At 48.9% G+C, this 20,639-nt stretch overlaps 1 pseudogene; it reads left to right on the top strand.

The window, feature by feature from the left end:
• Positions 1-9,444: 9,444 nt before the first annotated feature.
• LOC147706754 (small nuclear ribonucleoprotein-associated protein B' pseudogene) lies at positions 9,445-10,449 on the top strand (annotated as a pseudogene).
• The last annotated feature ends 10,190 nt before the right edge of the window (positions 10,450-20,639 follow it).

Here is a 20,639-nt window from a genome sequence, read left to right as displayed (position 1 = left end):
GAGGGTGTGTGAGGGTGAGAGGGTGTGTGAGGGTGAGGGGGTGTGTGAGGGTGAGGGTGTGTGTGTGAGGGTGAGGGTGTGTGTGAAGAAGAGGGGGTGTGATGGAGGGGTGTGAGAGTGAGGGGGTGTGAGGGTGAGGGGCTGTAAGGGTGAGGGTGGGTGAGGGAGGGTGAGGGGTGTGAGGGTGAGGGGGGGTGAGGGGTGTGAGGGGTTTGTGAGGGTGAGGGGTGTGAAGGTGAGAGGGCGAGTGAGGGCGAGAGGGTGTGTGAGGGTGTGTGAGGGCGAGTGAGGGTGAGGGGTGTGTGAAGGCGAGGGGGTGTGTGATAGTGAGGGGGTGTGAGATAGTGAGGGGGTGTGAGGGTGAGGGGGTGTGAAGGTGAGGGGGTGTGAGGGTGAGGGGGTGTGAGATAGTGAGGGGGTCTGAGGGTGAGGGGGTCTGAGGGTGAGGGGGTCTGAGGGTGAGGGGGTCTGAGGGTGAGGGGGTGTGATGGGGAGGCGAGGGTGAGGGGGTATGAGGGTGAGGGAGTGAGGGGTGTGAAAGGGTGTGATGGGGTGGGGGTGAGGGTGTGAAGGGGTGTGAGGGTGTGTGACGGTGAGGCTTTGTGACGGTGAGGCTTTGTGAGGGGGTGTGAGGGCGAGGGTCTGTGAGGGTGAGGGTGTGTGAGTGTGAGGGTGTGTGTGGGTGAGGGTGTGTGAGTGGGGGTGAGGGTGTACGGGGAGGGTGTGAGGGCGTATGAGGGTGAGTGGGTGAGGGTGTGTGAGGGTGAGGGTGTGTGAGGTGGTGTGATGGTGCGGGGGTGTGAGGGTGAGGCATCCTATGAATTATGTTACAAATAGGTCATCACTAGAGACCACATCTGAAAGTAGTGTGTGATTTTCAGAATACCAGGATGCTGATGTAAAGCAAGCAACCACCAGCAGCGTTCTCAAAAGACCCTTTGTACATTCTCAGTTCATAGCCTACAAAAAATGTGCAATATTGTATGGCCATTACAAGTGATGGAGAAAGCAGATTTGGAGCATGTTGGCTTCGGCAGCAGAACTGTTGGTCATTCCGATTTCATAAACATCTCCTAAAATTCCACTCAAACTATATTGTTTAAAACATCAATCTCAATGTATTACATTTAAAAGCAAACGAGAACGCTTGGCCATTGCACTGTGCACTGAGCTAAAATGTCAGTGTATGCATCAAAATGCAGCAGTTTACCAATGGATAAAATAACCTTTGAAGTACATAGTTCACTTTAGGCGCATGCCCAGGTGTCCCTACACAAGTTTCATTGTCACTTCACTTTAGCAAGCATGGTATACACTGGATCAGGGAAATCACACTGGGTGCCTTGAGTCCCTTTTTGTAAGCACTGCGCTCCTACGTGACGTCCTGTCGCTCGCTCTAATACAACAACGTCCATGGGGCTTTAAGTGGGCCGGGTCCTACAGGCACTGGCACCAGCACTGGCAGTTCTAAAAAGCAGGTGCCGAGACGCATCTCTAGCGGGCTCTCCATTTTGCCTTCTCCATCAGGGTGGTAAAAAAAATCGTAACTCTGTAGCAGTGCCACCCTTCACTGCCTCTGATGTAACTTCAAAGAGGCTTGTTCTAGTTCTTGCTCAATCTCATCACTTCAGAACTGAAGCATTTTGAATATTCTATACAACGAAGCCATTGTTGTGTCTTATTTGTCTTACGCGCCTAACAACCGTTGGTAAAGTCAATAGTCCTGCTTCTTGTAAGTGCAATGTTACATGTTGTATTACACATCTGGATACAATGACAGAAGAGGCAATATACCAGTCGGGCGGCACACTATGCAAAACACAGATTTTTAGCTGAAATGTTTTAGCCACGCCATTAATTACATCGATAACGCCCTTTTGAGAGACTACCCAGTTTTTTCATCCCACTTAAACCCCTGAACGTCCAGTCCTGCCCAGTCAGGGACGAAGCTATCCCTAGTGCATCAGGTATTGTGGCACAGGGCCCCAGAGATGTGAGGAGCCCATTGCATCCATAGTCTGTCCGTCCTCTATTATCGATGGCGGGCCAATTCGCCTAGCACCGCTGTGCTCCAGTGACATAAATGAACAGAAGAGAAACTTACTCCTCGGGGTAGTCCGAGGGTGCTCCCTCCTTCACCACAATGCACCCCAGCGATTCTCGGGTGAAAGGTCAGCTCAGCAGACTCGATGTATCGAGAGAGAGAAAAGAAAATCCAACTTTCAATGTCAACCCCTCAGAGCTTCTCCCGTCTCTACCTTGATCTCTCCGTTTATTTTGGAATCCCCTGTAGTGCTTTGAAGCGCCCTGCAAGCAGCCATGAAGCATGACTGTATCGTGGGTATTGAAAAATTGTTTAGCCTTAGCTGTTAGCCAACGACGTGACAACATTTGACACTCGCTTTTAGAAAAACAGTGTATTTTTAAAGCTATTTCCAGAAATAAGCTCGGGGAAGTTATACCTTTCTTACCGCAGATATATTCAGAGTAAAGCCACGAATTATGTGCCAAATGTCACCGGAAGTCACAATGAGACAAAATAGAAAGAAACACGTGCCCAGTTATCCGATAAGTTTAGTACCTGGCTGCTTCTGTGAAAACTTATTTCACAGATGCCGGTAGCCTACGGTCGCAGGCCTGGGGTGAATCTCACGTTAGCGTGGAGGGTTTTTAACTTGAGAATACGACCTTTCATTAATTTGCTTCCTTTGCCCTACCCCCTCCTCCAGAGTACAGAGAGTAGATCGGAAACAGTTCATGATGGCCTATGACCTACGGGAAACTGCTGCGCGTGTAAAGCGCCCTAATGCCTTCGGGTCGAGTAAGCGCTACATAAAACTGCAAAAAAGGGCAAAAATATTCACTCCAGTCCCGCTCCCTTCCCCTCTCTCTTCTAAAGCACCCTCGGTGCCTGCTGTAAATTAACTGTTAAGTGCCAGAGTCGCCAGCGGCAGTTTCTGCCCCCAAGAATCTCCACCGGCCGACCTGAGAAATGCCCGATAGAACAAGAACAAACGTTACGTAGGCACTGGTGGCACTTGGAATAAAATGTGATATAAAAACGGCCGAGCTCGTTGGCAATGCCAAGAACTACGCGAAACACCGGGACACAACAGAAGGACACTTCTGGAGCAGAGTGAGGTGCTCAGTTGTCCAGACACCAGTCAGAAAGTGTAGATGTATATTCCCTGCTGCAGGAGCAGTTCACAGATCTGCCCAGCGAGGGGACACTAATCTGACTACCAAACAAAGAGACCGGTGGACCCTACAGACCCGGCAGCGCAGGGTGTTTCTCAAACAACAAGCACAGCTTCATACCACACTGAAAAAGAGGCCACTGGTGCGAATAAAGCGGGGCTTACCTGAATGAAGCTCCCCTCTGCCGGGTTTAAATGTCCAGTCCTCGGAAGCACCAGGAGAGACTCCAAGCTCCACTGCACAGCGCTGTCCACAGGAAGCGCAAGCAATACTTTGTGTCCCGGGTCCTAGACGCATAACGAACCCGGCGCAGTCAAACTTGCCGAAGTTCGGCGCTGCTTGGAAGGCGGAGGGGGTGTGCCCCCAGCGCGCGATGGGCGGATGGACTGCAGGTGTCGGTGGGGGGCGGAGAGGCGTTCCACAGGCGCGGAATGTGCGGCGGCCGCTCGCTCCAGCCGTATCCGGGACTTCGGTTTCAAAGAGGAAGGGAGCTGTAAGGAGACTGGCCACCACGCAGCTGGACTTTCAAACTCGGAGCTCGATCAGATGGGCAGTGTGCTTCAGTTGTATACCACTTTTTAACAAGCGCACGCTGCTGCATGTGTTCACAGCGCTTGTCGGCTGGCTCGTGCACAGATCCTGTGCTAACGCGAGAGAAGCTGACGCCGGCGCCGTACACGCTCACAGCGCTTGTCGGCGCGCGGCCAGCTCCTGACGCCTTTTTTTACATTTTTTACACCCCATCCCAACAAGAATCGCCAGCGCTAGCTCGACCGAAACCAGTACGCAGCTCCAGATTTCACCGCCGGAGTTCCCTAGGAGACTAGAGGGACTACTCTGGATGCATGGGGCTACAAAAAACAAGAAGCTACACTCAGGGATTGCACTCTGGACTTCCATTGCAGTCCTGAATAGGTAAGATCTAACTTACGTCAGAAGTACGGGGGAGGGGTGTGTGTGTCTCTGTGTGTGTGTGTGTGTGTGGGCTTCGGTGAGTGTGGCTGTGTGTGTGGGCTTCGGTGAGTGTGGCTGTGGGTGCGCGCGTGATTGTGAGAGGCTGCCACTGTGAATGTGGAGCAAGAGATGTGCACGGCTGGGGGGGAGGGGCCAGGGGGCGCGTCCACGAGGTGCAATCGGCGCTCGTCCCCAGCTCTAGGTCACTTCACAAGCAACTTGGCTACAATAGGTCTCGAACGAGACCTAAAAAACGATGGGTTTTGGCCCAGATCTCTGCACTGGGGTGAATGTATGACATTGTTCTGCATTCTGTTCATCAACTGTTGTTTTTGCAAAGTTAATGAGGTCACCTACTTGATAATGAGATGGTCAACTCTGCCTCTCCCCACTTTTGAGACAAAGCTGTTGTGCTTATGTTAGGGTTCGCAACCTATTTCACTTTGTTCCTTGTTCCAAGCAGCGCCAAGAAGTTAATGCATATGTGTGCTGCACTTTATATGTAAAAAAATATAACATGTAATATTGTAGGGACAGTGGGACTTGTTATCTTCTGTAGGAGGGTTACATGAAGCACCTCGGGCCTGTCCTGTCAATGGTGATGCCTCACGCTTTTGGAGAGGCTCTCTGCTACCGTGACCAAGTGACATAGGTGCAAATTCAGGATGGTGAGTGTAAAAATTCAGGACGAAGGGTCTAAATTCAGGACAAAAATTCAGGACAGAAGGTCAAAATTTAGGACAAAAATTGTAAACAAAAGGTACGTTTTATAGACACATCAGAGGAGGCAGCGCAATAGTATACAAGTAAGTAAATGAACAATCAACATGAGTACAAGTCAAAATAAGTTTATATTAGGTTGCGACACCGTGCCTTGCACTTCACGTTTTTAGGTATGCGCACAGCTTTGAGCAACTGTCTAGGTCTTTTTGTGGTATTTCATATGATTTAAGAATGTTGAAGCTCTAGTAATGGCAAAGCTAGCACATTTTAGGCAACTTTTACAAACATATTCTTACAACCAACCTTGCACCATTTCCCCAAGGAATTCCACCCACAGTGCTCCACCAAATCAAGACCTTGTGTTTGCCTCTTTCATCCTACTTGCGCCGATAACCGCGCTGCTGCACTACCTTGATCTTGAAGCTATTTTGAGCAGTGGGATTTGCTGAAACCTTCAGTGATAGGACAACGTGGGCACAGATTGATGCAAGAAGCGAGTGTTGGCAGCAGTTTTACATGCAATGATGAAATGGCCGCAAACTATAAAATGGATCTGCAGCTCATGGGCCAGAGAAAGATATTGGTTCATCAGGTAGAGAAATGGCACTTGATGGTGAAACATTTTTCGCATTACCTTTTAGTTGCAGAACTAAATATGTAAAGAAAGCAACAGTTCTGTAAACTGATAGCATCTCAGATGTTCCAAAATTGTGCGCAGCGCTTCATAAACAGGGCCACGCACAACAAACAAGACAGAGCCGTACATCAAGCAGGGGGCTGGAAATGCATCAGACTGCAGCGAGGCAGACGCCCACCTTATGGTTACACACAGTGTTACTGTCGCCTCGCAGTGACGGCTGCCGTGCTGATGAGTGCGGTGACAGCCTGCCACTGTCTGCAGCATCCGTGATAATTATGGATTACACTCAAGAGGAATGGCGCTGCCTCGCGAGGACAGATGTGTTCCTGTGAGCAGGCCTGATGCAGCCATTCCTCACTGGATGGGCCGTCCCCTGGCAGGGAGCCGCTGCTCCGTGTAAACCTGGAGAAGCGGCTTAGTGGCAGCCCCTCGTGAAGCTACATAGGTGGTAAAATACTCACCTGCATGGACGTCGATTTACCAAAATGTCAGGGGTAGCGGAAGTGACATCACACGCCTTTTCGGCCCTCTCACGCCCTTTAATGACATCACAGGAGGTGGCATCACATACGAGGGCTCCGGAGGCAAAGCGAAAGAGGTCATAAGACCTTTGACCCCCTGATGCATCAGAGGAAGTGATATCACGGAAGTTGAACAAATAAACATTGGAAAATTAAACAATAAGATCAAGTCTATTAAAATAACTACAAAGTTGTGAAAACTGGTATCAGTACATTTCGATGATGATAGATGCCTAACTTTCACTGAATGCCAAGCCACTTGGATTCACTCTGGACATCAACCTAACCCTCAAGGAACACATTGCCAAAAAACAAAGATGGCCTGGTACCAGCTCTCGCTTCCAAAGAAAGTGAAACTATTTCTTTCAGAAAACAACTTCAGAACTGCTGTTCATGCCCTTGTACTCTCACTTCTGGATGGTGGTAACACCGTGCTCTGTGGCCTCCCAGACTCCACACAGGTACCTATTAGGGGCACCCAACATGCTCGAGCAGGTCTCATCCAGGGTTTGAAGAAATATGATCACATGACCCCCATCCTCTTGAAACTCCAAAGGCTCCCCTTGCCAGCCCACACCATCTTCTAAACCACCATCATTTGCAAAGACGAGTTCACCCTTCCTGGCCGTTTACACCACAGCAAGGCCACCACCGGACTGCAGACTGATAAGTGTAAGAAAATACAAAATCCCCTCATCACAGCGGGATACAGGAAACAGGGACCAATCCGGAACCTGTTTATTTCCTGAGCATGTGCGCCGAGCTCAGGTCTCAACAAAATGGGTCATGAAGAACAACCATTATGCGTTACAATCAATAAATGACTGGTTACCCTTTTCCCTTACTTATTGATCATTTTACCAGTTGATGCAGAGAGGTTACGCTGCTCCACACGAAAGTCCAGACACCTGTTTCATGGGGTCAGTTAGACAAAAGCATGTTGACCTATTTGTGTTTTTACTTTATACCAACCGGGGACAAGAATAAATCATGGACAGTCCACCAAGAGGTAGTTTTTTTTGTTTCTATTCCTCTGCGCTCTTCTGCATACTCATACATATACCTAGCAGAACCCCCTTCTGTGTTACACCCAATGAGCTCCTCTGGGTTGAGGGTAGTAACACACGCCTCCGTCTTCTGCAGGTAGCGGCACGAGGAGGTGCATGCCACCCTAGGGTGGGTGATGTCCTTCATCATTTAGAGTAGAGGACTTTCTATCTATATATATATATACTAGCAGCCCGTCCCGACGTTGTCCAGGTATGAATTGCTGCCGGCCAGTAGTATATTGTTTTGTAGGATTTCGTTTAGATAGCATTTCTTATCTGTGACAGGCCTGTGAAACGCTCCGATTCACAGTGCACTGCTGATGCACGTAAGAGTGCGCGTTCAGTAGTGTGTGAACTCGAGTTTCCCTACTTTATTTTTCCTTGCAATATTATATAGCGCGAACTCGACAACATAGCATGAGCACAATTTACATTACAGAAGAACACATTCATTTGTGGTAGGCACCGGGAGACAACGCGATTTGCCTGGAATCACAGGATGTTGAGCTGATGCCGAGATTCTAACGTAGATCCCCAGCTCTAAAGTTCGCAATTCTAGAACTTGTAGCGGGAGGTGTGTCTAAAAGTGTATGTCGGTGCTGGCCATCAATGAGAGAAACCTGTGCATTTTTCAAATGGGTGGTGAAAAAATATGAGTATGTTGCTGGAGATGTGGGCCGCCGTGCCACCAATGTACTTACTGGGGAGGGTAAACACACATTATTCCGCAACTTTCTTTCCGCATACCATCACTCCGCATACTTTCATTACGAAAGTACCATGACTCCGCAATGCCATTATAACGCATGGCATTACATTTTATATGCTTTTACCACGCATACATTTACAACGAAATTCGTTGAAAATGCATGAATGGTAAAATCGTGTTTTTTTAAAATGTTTGGATAAGGTAAGTATGGGTATAGGGGTATATGTTTTGGGGTACTGGGGTATATGTTTTGGGGTGTATATGGGTATTTTAAGGTTTCAGATATAGTTTTGGGTTATGGGGTACAGGGGTAGTTTTAGGGTTCAGGGCTAGGTTTGGGTTTTGGGGTACAGGGGTATTTTTAGGGTTCAGGGGTAGATTTGGGTTTTGGGGTACAGGGGTATTTTAGAGTTCAGGGATAGGTTTGGGTTTTGGGGTACAGGGTTATTTTTAGGGTTCAGGGCTAGGTTTGAGTTTTGGGGTACAGGGGTATTTTTAGGGTTCAGGGGTAGGTTTGAATTTTGGGCTACAGGGGTATTTTAAGGGTTCAGGGCTAGGTTTGGGTTTTGTGGTACAGGGGGATTTTAGGGTTCAGGGGTAGGTTTGGGTTTTGGGGTACAGTGGTATTTTTAGGGTTCAGGCTAGGTTTGGGTTTTGGGGTACAGGGTTATTTTTAGGGTTCAGGGGTAGGTTTGGGTTTTGAGGTACAGGGGTATTTATAGGGTTCAGGGCTAGGTTTGGGTTTTGGGGTACAGTGGCATTTTTAGGGTTTAGGGAACAGGTTTGGGTTTTGAGGTACAGGATATATTTATAGGGTTAAGATGGGTTAGTGTTTAAGGGTGTTGGGGTATTTTAAGGAGTCAGGGTGGGTTATGAATATGGGGTGCAGGGGTATTTAAAGGGAGCAGGGTGGGATTAGCACACAATATGAGACATGGCATGAAGGGCGGAACATACCACGCGCCCCCAGCGTTTTTCACGCCCCCAGCACACGCCCACAGCACAACGCAGACATGCCCACAAGGGACTACTTTGCTGGCTCGGTTCTTTTGCCTTTTAAATGTATATGGTGGGCGTCTGCATAGCCTATGTCCTTCTGCTGCAACTGCCCTTTCCAACGCTGTATTGGGTGTTGTGATTGGTGCTGTGGTTCCTGAGATTACCCGCCTCAAAGGTTTGGGCTCTCTCTTTATTATATTAGTATGGATACCTACCCACCCACTCATGGCTTCCCCTTACCATGAGCTACTTCAAACATGCCTGCCCGCTGTGATGGGTACATGTGTTTTTTTTATTTTAAGAGTATGCTTGGACTAGCATGTGAAGTTTCACAAAACAAAATACTGTTGTTCTCAAAGACAAACAGAGTAAACAGAAGTAGTTTAAATTGTGTTGATTTTAATTGTGAGCAGGCACAGTCTGCAATATACAATTCCAATATCAACCAACCGGCTAACCTCATGACAATAGTAATAGACAGTGATTAATCATCATCATGCAGTTCTGTTTGCCCTTCCTTCATCTGCTCAAGTTAAGGAAGCCAGATATGCTGAGCCAACCTGCCTGCAGGAGAGCCTCTGGAAGCAGTGCTTTTTCATCACTTCCCATTTCACTCACCTCTGGGGCTGGGGCCAGGGAGTGTAAGTATAAGTAACCGCCGGCGGGACGTCGCGTCCGTGGTGGAATTTTTTTTTCCTGAGTAGAATCCGTCGCCGATCGGCGGCATCCGAACCGCAACCATGACTGTGGGTAAGAGCAGCAAGATGCTTCAGCACATTGACTTCAGGATGCGCTGTATCTTGCAAGATGGTCGCATCTTCATTGGAACTTTCAAAGCCTTCGACAAGCACATGAACCTCATTTTGTGCGACTGCGACGAGTTCAGAAAGATAAAGCCCAAGAATTCTAAACAACCAGAACGTGAAGAGAAGAGAGTCCTGGGGTTGGGGCTTCTCCGAGGCGAAAACTTGGTGTCCATGACTGTAGAGGGACCACCCCCAAAAGACACTGGTATTGCCCGTGTTCCGCTAGCAGGAGCTGCCGGAGGCCCTGGCGTTGGCCGTGCTGCAGGTAGAGGAGTGCCAGCAGGTGCCCCAATGCCACAGGCACCTGCTGGTTTGGCCGGTCCAGTCCGAGGTGTTGGTGGACCGTCCCAACAGGTGATGACTCCACAGGGCAGAGGAGGTCCCCTTGGTGCCAGTATCGCGGGAGCACCAACACAGTACCAGCCAGGTGGCAGGGGTGGACCACTCCCTCCGATGGGCAGAGGCGCACCACCTCCAGGCATGATGGGACCACCACCTGGAATGAGGCCCCCAATGGGTCCACCTATGGGAATGCCCCCCGGCAGAGGTGCTTCAATGGGTATGCCGCCTCCTGGCATGAGGCCCCCACCCCCTGGAATGAGAGGTCCACCACCTGGTATGCAGCCACCCAGGCCATAAGTCTAGTGATGTTGGCTTGTTCGTGGATTGAAAGTTTCATCGTGGAGTGCCGCATATGGTGAATGGATGTCTAGTCTTAACACTTTCTTGTTGCTGGGATCTTAGTGCCGTGGAAAGTGTCTCAGTCTAGAGAAACTGTCAGAAGGTCCTGTTTGTGTACATTTTTCTAATTTACTTGTAAATGTTACTGTTTTTAAATAAACTTCTGAAAAGTTAAAAAAAAAAAAAAAAAAAAAAGGAAGGCTTGTTGTTAAAGTGCCTTCACAAATAGCCACCAGAATGGAGTTTGACCCAAAAGGTTCAGACAGAAGTTACATGAGGCAGGAGGATGGTAAACAGGCACTGGAGAGCAGGCACCAGCCCCAGAGTGAAGGAAGAGAGCAGTTCACTAGCTAAGGCGGCAGCCCAGGAAGCATCGAGGCCACAGAGAAGAGCTGGGATATCTGTGGGACTGGGGGTGGGAAAACTGTGAAGTGGAAGCACAGTGGGGCCAGTAACTCATTTCAGTAAGAGCCCCACTCCAAAGAATCCAGGGTTACGGAAAGAAAAGGGTGGTCAGCTTACACCTGGTAGAGTAAGGGGGCTATAGTGATACAGCATACAAGGGAAGGGGCAAGAAGCAACTCAAGCTGGGTCCCTAAACCTGACCGCCCAGACAAGGCTCCTAACTACCACTTATTGAAGTGGTCCAATCCCTATCTCAGTGGCCATAACATCGATTGACCCAAACAACATGGGCCTCCTCCTTGACCCGCACAAGGACCACCACTTGCTGGAGGTGGAGGCGAGAGGAACAAAAACGACATGGACCCCTGCACAAAAGAGGAAAAACTGGAATCTCTGGTGGTAACCCCCAGGCTGAGGTCCTTGCTGGTCTCTCTTAGTGGATCTCGGCTCCAAACTCAGCAGACAAGTCAAGTCAAGTCAAGTCATAATTTATATAGCGCACTACATACCCAGAGGGTCTCAAGGCGCTTGAGAAAGGGGGGGAGGTTTACTTATCGAATATCCAGGTTTTAAGCTGTTTTCTGAAGGCTAGGTGGTTTTGAGTGAGGCGGAGGTGGGTGGGGAGGGAATTCCAGGTTTTGGTTGCTAAGTAGGAGAAGGATCTTCCCCCCATGGTGGCTTTGTGGATGCGCGGGACGGCGGCGAGGGCTTGGTTGGACGAACGCAGCAGGCGGGTGGGGGTGTAGAAGGAAAGACGCGTGTGCTCTGGAAGATGCAGTCACATTCACAGTGTATATTAGCAGATGGGGTCGGTCATTGTGCTTCAATGTTGGACTGATATGTCCAATGTAAATCCATATCATGTTTGCATACGTACGTCATGCCCTGCAGCCCCACTACTATTCCAATAACGCTAGCAGTGCGTTGCAGTTATGTGCACTACCCCCTCCCCCCTGTTTCAATCTCTGGGAGCAGCCTCCAGGTATCAGTGCCTCTCCTCATAGGGGCCACAGCAGCCTTGCTCTTCTAGGCGCTGTAGCTCACAATTCTGCCAGTGCCTCTCCTCACAGCGGCCACAGCCGCCCTGCTCTTTTAGGCGCTGTAACTCACAATGCTGCCAGTGCCTCTCCTCATAGGGGCCACAGCAGCCTTACTCTTCTAGGCGCTGTAACTCACAATTCTGCAAGCGCCTCTCCTCATAGGGGCCACAGCAGCCTTACTCTTCTAGGCGCTGTAACTCACAATTCTGCAAGTGCCTCTCCTCATAGCGGCCACAGCAGCCTTACTCTTCTAGGCGCTGTAACTCACAATGCGGCCAGTGCCTCTCCTCACAGCGGCTACATCCGCTCTGCTCTTCTAGGCGCTGTAACTCACAATGCTGCCAGTGCCTCTCCTCACAGCGGCCACAGCAGCCCTGCTGCTCGAGTGTCTCATACACAGCTCTGGCGCCTCAGTGGAGCCTCCTGCCGGGCCAATGCTGCGCCTGCAACCTTTGCCTTCAATGACCCGTATGTACCTGCACCATGACCCTGGCAGCTCTGTCCGTGCCCTCCAATCCTGCCCTCCAGGACCCTGGTCACTAGTATGGATCCCCACGTCATAACCTACACCTGCAGCTACATACAGCCCGTACATTAACCCTATGTACAGGTCGGTTTCAGCACTTACTGGTGGAGAAACTGCGGGGAAACCGAGTACATTATCATAATATTGATGACAAATTGAAGCACAAACACACATTTATCGTGCCAAAGACTGAGAAGTATTTGTGGAATGCCATAAGCCCCTTCCGCAGCGGCAAATTACAAACAATTATCTATATCTATAAAAACGAATGTATGTCTGTCTGTCCTTTGTGCATTGCTACACCATTCATCCGATCGCAATGAAACTTTGGGAAGTTGTTGAGTACACTCCCGCGAAGCTTTCTGGCAAAAAAAAAAAAAAAATGTGCTAAATATCGTCCCCCCGGCCCCCAGGGCCTCATAATCTTTCCAATACTGAACGTTTACAGTTTCTGGTGCGACTCGCTTTTGCAATGACCATCAACAAAGCACAAGGACAATCGCTGCAAGTGTGTGGACTAGATTTGGAGAACCCGTGCTTCTCACATGGACAACTGTATGTGGCCAGCTCAAGCGTAGGGAAACCTTCTGATTTATTCGTGTACGCACCAGACGGAAAAACAAAAAATACAGTGTATCCACAAGCACTAGAATAAATAAACAGAATTAAAACAACACTTTAAAATGTTTTCCATATTAAAAGGAATAAGTTTCAATAAAAATGACACAATGTAAATTGAATGTTATCATAACAAGTTTCCTTAAATTTCCTTTCTACTGAGATCGCAGCAACGCGCGACAAGTAAGCTAGTATCATATAAAAAGCACTGACACATTTCTGACTATTGAATCAATGTAAATGCGCCAATGAAACAAGGACCCTTGTTGAATCCATTGGAGGTCAGTTATGCCAGTTCAACTTGTGGCAAGTAAAATACTTATAACTAGATCCTAAACAAGCACTTTCCAGTGAAATAACTGGGAGGCGCATTCCAGTGAGGAACGACCCTTCATAATTCATATTCCACATTACAAGCAGCGGGTGTTGTACTGACCATCGACGGACCCCTGCAATGTGTACCCTGTCACCCCCAGCAGGGCCGGACTGGGAACCAAAACCGGCCCTGGCAAAGTGCTCGGCCGGCGCCCCCCCCCCCCCCACTGGGGGGGGGGGTGGAGATTCCGCCAAGCGCTTTGCTAGGGCCGGTTTTCGGCCGATTTTGTTGCAGGGCCGATTTTGCAGCTATGCTGCAAAAACGGCCCTGTAACAAAATCGGCCACCAGGGGCTCAAATCCGGCCCCCACCCTTGCGGCGCACCAGGGGATTGCCCGGTGCCTGCTATGGCCAGTCCGGGCCTGACCCCCAGGCTTACTGTGCGCAGCCGTGTCGCAGACTCTTAAACACACTTGTTCACTCCAGCACCCTCGCCCCGTGGAAGCTGGGCTGTGTGTTTTCATTTGCATCCTCTGTGTGTTTAATGTGATACACAGGAAAGGTCGGAGCTGCCCTGTGGTCTGCAGTATAACACGGCTTGCAGACTGACACACCTTTGTGCACTGAGCACCGTCATCGTGGAGGCACTGATCCTCTGCTGGGGGATTGATGCCACTCTCAGTATATTTCAACAAGCATTTGCAAAGCAATCGGTCTCGCCTTTGGGACCTTATATGTATTTAGCTATGCAGCATATTAGCCTGTGGGCTGAAACATCTACTGTTCTTTAGCATGAAGGGAAAGTAAGCACCAAACTACGTGACACGCCAGGTATGGGAACACCTGGAGAGAAATATTGCCTTTCAGCAGAGAATGGTGTAGTCCAAAGTTCTGTTTCTAATATAAAATCAGGGCTTTAGTGGTCATATCAGTGAAAATACAAGATTTAAAAAAAATATTGTCCACAGGTGCTCCTGGAAGACAATTTCTATGGACTGGAATCTCAGAGAATGCTAAAGTGATTCTGGTATTTTACTGACCTCTGCTGGTCATTTTCTATCAAGAAAGTTAAATAGAGGCAGTTGCCAGAAAAAAAAGTTCCTAAGCGGAAACAGACAAGTCCCAGGGCTGATCTCCAGAGCCAACACAGTACATACACTTATAAGTATATACTAAAGTATATACAAGAGGTCTCAAATGATTGATGTCCATGCTCACCTGGTTAATGCACATGCTGCAGGAATCAGTATGCAGTCTGTACATGACAGGTCTGACTCTCGGTGAGGAAAGTTCAGATTCTCATGCTCCTTATGTCAAGAAAATGCTTTCAGCCGGGTTGGGTAATGCCCCATTACTTACAGGTAATCTTCATTACTCCTGCTCCTGTGGTACTCGTTCCATTCATTACATGTGAGATATCCTATCTCATTAGACAGAAAAAAAGAACAGAGGAATATTGGTAGATATACTGCCCCTCCCACTGGAAGATACTTAAGCAGTATGTGCCCAGCATTCCTCCTAAACTACCAGCCCCCCACCATCTGAAGGCCAGCCACTGCTGAAAACCACCCCCATGCCTCTCATGCGGTTTCAAAGTAGAAGGCCTGAGGAGACTACTGGACAGCAACAGGGTCATGCCTGGAAAGTCTCTTACTCTGCAATCCCTGCCTCTCAACTTCCAACCAGAGAGAAGCAGCCTCTATAGAGACAGGGAGGGAGATGACCGGAGAGAAGAGGGGGAACATGGGACCATCCACAGACCCTGGGGAACCATGAGCGCCAGGGCCAAAATGGACCCACCATCACCACAGCTCTTGCCTCCCCCAACAGTCTCGCCAGTAACTTGGGAATGGGCGGAATAGGAGTAAGCATGGGCGGAAAATCCGTTTCGCTCGCGGATTTTGCGGATTTTCGGTAAATTCGCATTCCGCGAGATTTGCGAATCTCCCGCAAAATCCGCAAATCCGCGAGCAGCGGATTTTGCTCGCACTGCTCGCACTGTTCGCGTGAGTTCACGGCTTCCCAGTACAACTTTGCGCCCCGCGAATAAGTGCAAAATTGCAGAAATACGATCTTAGCAAAACTGAAACTACTTACCAGGTTCAAAAGTTCAGGCTCATCATTAGTAGCCATTTCCTGTAGTGCTTCCTGAGGGGCCCCTCCAGAGTTCAGTTGCCAGTTGCAACTATTATGTGACCCTGCTCTGAACCTCAGAATAGTTACACATATGCCACAAAGGTCCTGAATTACAGCTAAGGGAGACAAGCAGGAGCCAGGCTGGAGGTTCAAATCCATTAATCAGCCCCTAATTCATTATTGTCAGTTGGGGCAGGGCAGGTGTTGTAACTAATTTTGCAACAATGAAAGCACTTAGCAAGTTCAAAAGATCACTAATCAAGAAGCACTAAGGAAGCAGGTGCCAGCTAAAAAAATATTCTGTGACACATTAATCAGCCCCAAATTAATTCAGGTCACTTGAGGCAGGGAAGGTGTGCTTGCGTTGCCACAATAATGTACACTGACTGGACAACCAGAGGGTGCTGTGATGAAACAGAGGGTGGCATGGGTGGGCCAGAGGGTGGCATGAGTAGTCAGAGAGTGGCAGTGGTGACAGAGAGTGGCAGTGATGAAGAAGAGTGTCCCAAACAGGCTGGACACGTAGAAACAACAAGTTCGCGAAACTTGCGACCCGACAGGTAAGTTCGCAATTTGCGACATTGTACAAAACCCTCGCGAACTGGCAGAAACCTGCGCAAACACACACAAAAAAAAATCCGCAAATTCGCGAGAATTCGCGGATTTTGCAGATTGCGAGTTCGCAAATCCGCAAAATTTGCGAACGCGAGATTCGCAAAATTCGCCCATGCTTAAATAGGAGGGAAAGCATCCAACAGTTAATCCGGCTATGGAAGAGTTAATCCATTTGCTCCTCAGGCCCCCTGATCCTGACTGCGGGAATAAAACCAGGTAACTTGGTATTGAGCCAGTAAGCAAAGAGATCTACGTAAGGTGCACCAGACCTCTCACACAGTTGAAGAAAGACGTCCCTGGTCAGAGACATCTCCTGGGAAGGAAAAAAGACCCGGCTGAGAGACTCCCCCACCCCTTTGTCCATACCTCTGATATGAACCGCCACCAGAGACTGCACATGAACCTCTCCCCACAGCATTCAGGGATGTGGATTGGATCCCCTCCTGAATGTTCAGATAGGACACTGTAACCTGGTTGTCTGACCGGACCACTAGATTGTGACCCCCAAGATGGTGTCTGAACCCCATCACATCTCTGATGCTGACTGACAAAATTTAACACAAACAATGTGTACCATGGCTGAGCTTGTGTGTTTGGTAAATATTTGCATGTGCAATCAAAGCCCATCTCAATGTGCTGTTTGGTAATTGGTGCATATCTTCGCCAAACCTGCCAAATGAATGAGTATTTAGAGCAGTGCTTCCCAAATTTTTTAGAACCACAACCCACTTTTTAAAATGTGAGGGGCAGATTTACAATAACTGGCGCATCCCCAGGGATGCGCCAGTTATTGTGTGCCGCAGCTCCGCCACCCATGGTGCGCCGCATTTACAATGCGGCGCACCATGAGGCAAAAACGGCACAGATGCGTGACGCATCTGTGCCGTAAAGGTGGCGCATTGCTGGACGCAGCTCCAGCAATGCTCTGGGGGGGGGCCTATCTGTCCAATGCTGCGTCAAGCCTTACGCCTGGCGCAGGGTTTTGACGCAGCATTGGCCTAAAAAGTGACTGAGTGAAATCTTGTAGATTTCACTCAGCCACTTTTAGGAGGCGTTCCTGCCCAGGAACGCCACCCCCCCTGCGCCGGAACGCCTCCTTATGGTGCAGGGCTTTACAACGTGACGCATCTCCCAGATGCGTCACGTTGTAGATACCCCGCACCATGGCGCATCTTTTGCGCCACCGCTGCGTCACAAAAGTGACGCAACAGCGGCGTAAAAGAGGTGCAGGGGCTTGTAAATCTGCCCCACAATCTTTTGCACCCCATCTACCTTTAATGTCCATGAGGCGGAGCAATCTTTGAATGTAACTAAAAGCCAGGTATGACAGCGCATTGTCATTTACAGACAGCACATTTTCCAATCAACGGGTCGCCACACGTGCACAAACATACATAATATTTATCAAGTGCGCAGCACTGGCATACCATACATTAAGGTGGGGGCCCCTCCAAAGTACGTGGAGGGCCCCCTCTGGACTCAATCAGGAGATCTCCAGCCAGAGTACTGTGCTCAGGGGACCCCTCGGAGCCTGGAGGCCCCCCCATACCCCAGGGACGGTGGGGTCCTGTCTTACGCCACTGGTGTACAGCACCAAGTGAATAATCTTGATTTGTTTTGATCCTATTACAATCTCTGTTTCCAGCACTCTTTGCAACTACAAAAAAGTGCTTCATTTTTGCTTTCCTAACTGCTGAAAAGCATAGAGTTCATGTACAGGTCTTTATATTTTATTTTGTGTTCCGAAAAAACACATCCCACAGCCTGCCCTTCACACTCCCTATACTCCTGCAAGATTGTCACATAATTCTCTTTAAAAACTCTTTTCAAGTGCAGTCAGAGGAAGAAAAATAAACACCAACCCACATGTTAAAAGAATAAGCAGCGATCTGCCAGAAGACATAGCCTGACATTTGACCTCTGTCTTAGGAGCACTGGCAAATGTGACAGGATAACCATAGAATTTAAAGGCATCTTTTTGCATTACTTAGACTGCTTGCAACCCACCAGTGGGTCATGACCCACAATTTGGGAGCTGTTTTGGAGGATGTTTTTTATGTGTTAAGGGCTAACCTAAATACTCATCTATGCTAATCAATGCTGAAAGAATATTCAAAACATAGAGGTCCGGAGAACCCCATGGTACCAGAAGGGTAGAGAGGTCCTTTTAACCAAGGATAAAGGGATACGTCCTCCCTACATAACTACTACTGACCTATAAGGATCCCCTCTTATTTGTTAAGGGTTAACCTAATTACTTATCGATGCTAATCAATATTGAAAGAATATTCAAAACATAGAGGTCCAGAGAACCCTATGGTACCAGAAGGGTAGAGAGGTCCTTTTAACCAAGGATAAAGGGATACGTCCTCCCTACATAACTACTACTGACCTATAAGGATCCCCTCTTATTTGTTAAGGGTTTGCCTAATTACTCACCTTTTTTAATGGATGCTGAAATATCCCTTAAGAAAGTCTGGTCTAATGCCTGCAGCAGGAACTGATCAAACTAAGGACAATAGGAGTCTTTGCGATGGGATTCCAATGGACCTCAGTTTGATCTGTTCCTGTTACGGGCACTAGGCTCAGCCGCACAAGTGGCGCAACATTTTAATCGGCACAAGTGGATTAATGCTGGATGGGAGGAATGTTGTGGATTCCTGCAAATTCTGGAATTTTTCATTATAGAAATATAAGGAAAATGAGTGATTTCCGTCAAAGTTTGAGGTTTGCAGGGCGTTGTGGGTAAGAAAACATTCCGAGATCCACGCAAAGCACACCACCCTGGAATTCTCTGGTTGTCTAGTTTTGAAAAGATTCTGTGGTTGGTACGTTTCCATGAACTGCGGCCCAAATACCACAACTTCCCCTACCGCTTATTTCTCCTCGTAATTATTTATGGCCTTTTGTGTTGTGTTCTTTTGGCCCACCCACATAAGTGGGATACCGTTCTTATTGGCAGACTTGTGGCAACTCAGGTTGGTAGGGCATTTGTGGCTCCCAGCAGATTCCAGAAGTTTTCTCATAGAAATGTGAGGAAATATGTATTTGTAGTCAATGCTTGAGGTTTGCAGGGCATTGTGGATAAGATAATGTTGTGGGATCAATGCAAGGTACAGCACCAGGAACTCCCCTGGTTGTCCAGTTTTCAGTAGTGTCTGGATCTGGCAAGTTTTTCCAGGTGGCAGCCTACTCAAGTCCAAAACATGAAGTCATCCACCATTGTAAGTGGGACGATATTCAGAGTTAGCCAAACTCTCCAGGTCCAGACTGACGCTTTATGGGTGAGTGTGAGGTCTGATATTATGATGGGCCAGACCCAACCCAATGGTTCACTTTTTCGCCCCAAGCAGAAATTGGGGCAAACCTCTTGTCTACCCCTGGAGTGGGGCAAAAAGACTGGTTTGTCCCTTTCGGGGACATCCACCATCAACCACTTTCTTTTGTCCAAAAGGCAAGCTCCCTGGTGGCAGGTGGACTTTCTATCCCCCAACCTACCCAATTGGAACAAACCATTCTGCCCAAGAGGGGTGGAAACATACTTTTGCCCATTCCTGGGCGAGGGCATGGCTCGATGCCACAGTAAGCCGCCCCCTCCTTTTGTTTGTCTTCTACTATTTTGAAATCATAAGTGCTCAGTGGGCTTTCTGCCCCCGGGGGAGGGCAGATTGGGGGTAAATACCCCATCTACCCCCAGAGGCAGAAAGTCTATTGGGCAACAGAGCGGGGGACAGCAAGGGCCTATGCCCTGGCGGGGGGGCATCCCCACCCCAAACAAACATTGCATAAACGCAGTCTCTGGAATTTAGTAGAGGGCTTTCGGCTCCCCATCGATGCTGACTGGGGGTAATCATCCCCATCCACCTCCTAGAGGGGTGGCAGAAAGACGGTCAGCACATTTGCGGTAGAGGCATGACCATGATCGGCAGCCCCCACCCCTATATTGTTTTTTACATGTCTGGTGTCTATGGGGCTTTCTGACCCCGGGGGCAGGTTAGGGTTAATCACCCCCATCTGCCTCAAGAGGGGGCAGGAAGTCTGCCAGCATAGTTTTGTTAGTGGAGTAGGCGCATCGCCTTGCCCATGATGGGAGGCCCCACAGCTAAATGTTTTTTTCATGTCTCTGGTGGGCTTTCTGCTCCTGGGTGGGGAGCATCTTAGGGGTAATCACCCCATCTTCCCCTGGGTGGACAGAAAGACCACCAGCATATTTTGGTGGGGTTTTGGGGTAAGGTCATGCCCATGATGAGCAGCCCCCACCTCTATATTTATATTTAGATTAAGCTCTGGCGGTAAATGGGCTTCCCCCCCTCCCCTCTCCCAGGTGGATTGGGGGTGATCGCCCTCATGCACATCCTGAGGGCAGAAAGACTGTCAGAATATTTTATGGGAGGTGGATGGCCATGCTCTTGGTAGGCAGCCCCCATTCCTATATATATGTTTAAAAACATCCCTGGAGCCTAGGGGCTTTCTGTCTCCTCCAGGGGAGCATGTTTGGGATAATCATCGCCATCCACCACCGAGGAGGGGAGGGGGCAGAAAGACTGCTAGCATTTTTATGGTAGGTGGGAGCATGGCCATGTCTATAGTGGGCAGTCCCCACCCCTATATTTGTTAGGTTGAGCCTAGGCAGCACCCATGCGCTGTCTGTAAAACCTGCTGTAATTAATGAAACAACTTTTGTCATGCCTGCTACTAACCATA

This window comes from Lissotriton vulgaris, chromosome 6 (genome assembly GCF_964263255.1).
Source record: "Lissotriton vulgaris chromosome 6, aLisVul1.2, whole genome shotgun sequence".
Lineage (NCBI taxonomy): Eukaryota > Metazoa > Chordata > Amphibia > Caudata > Salamandridae > Lissotriton > Lissotriton vulgaris.
This window is presented reverse-complemented; position numbering and strand designations above follow the sequence as displayed.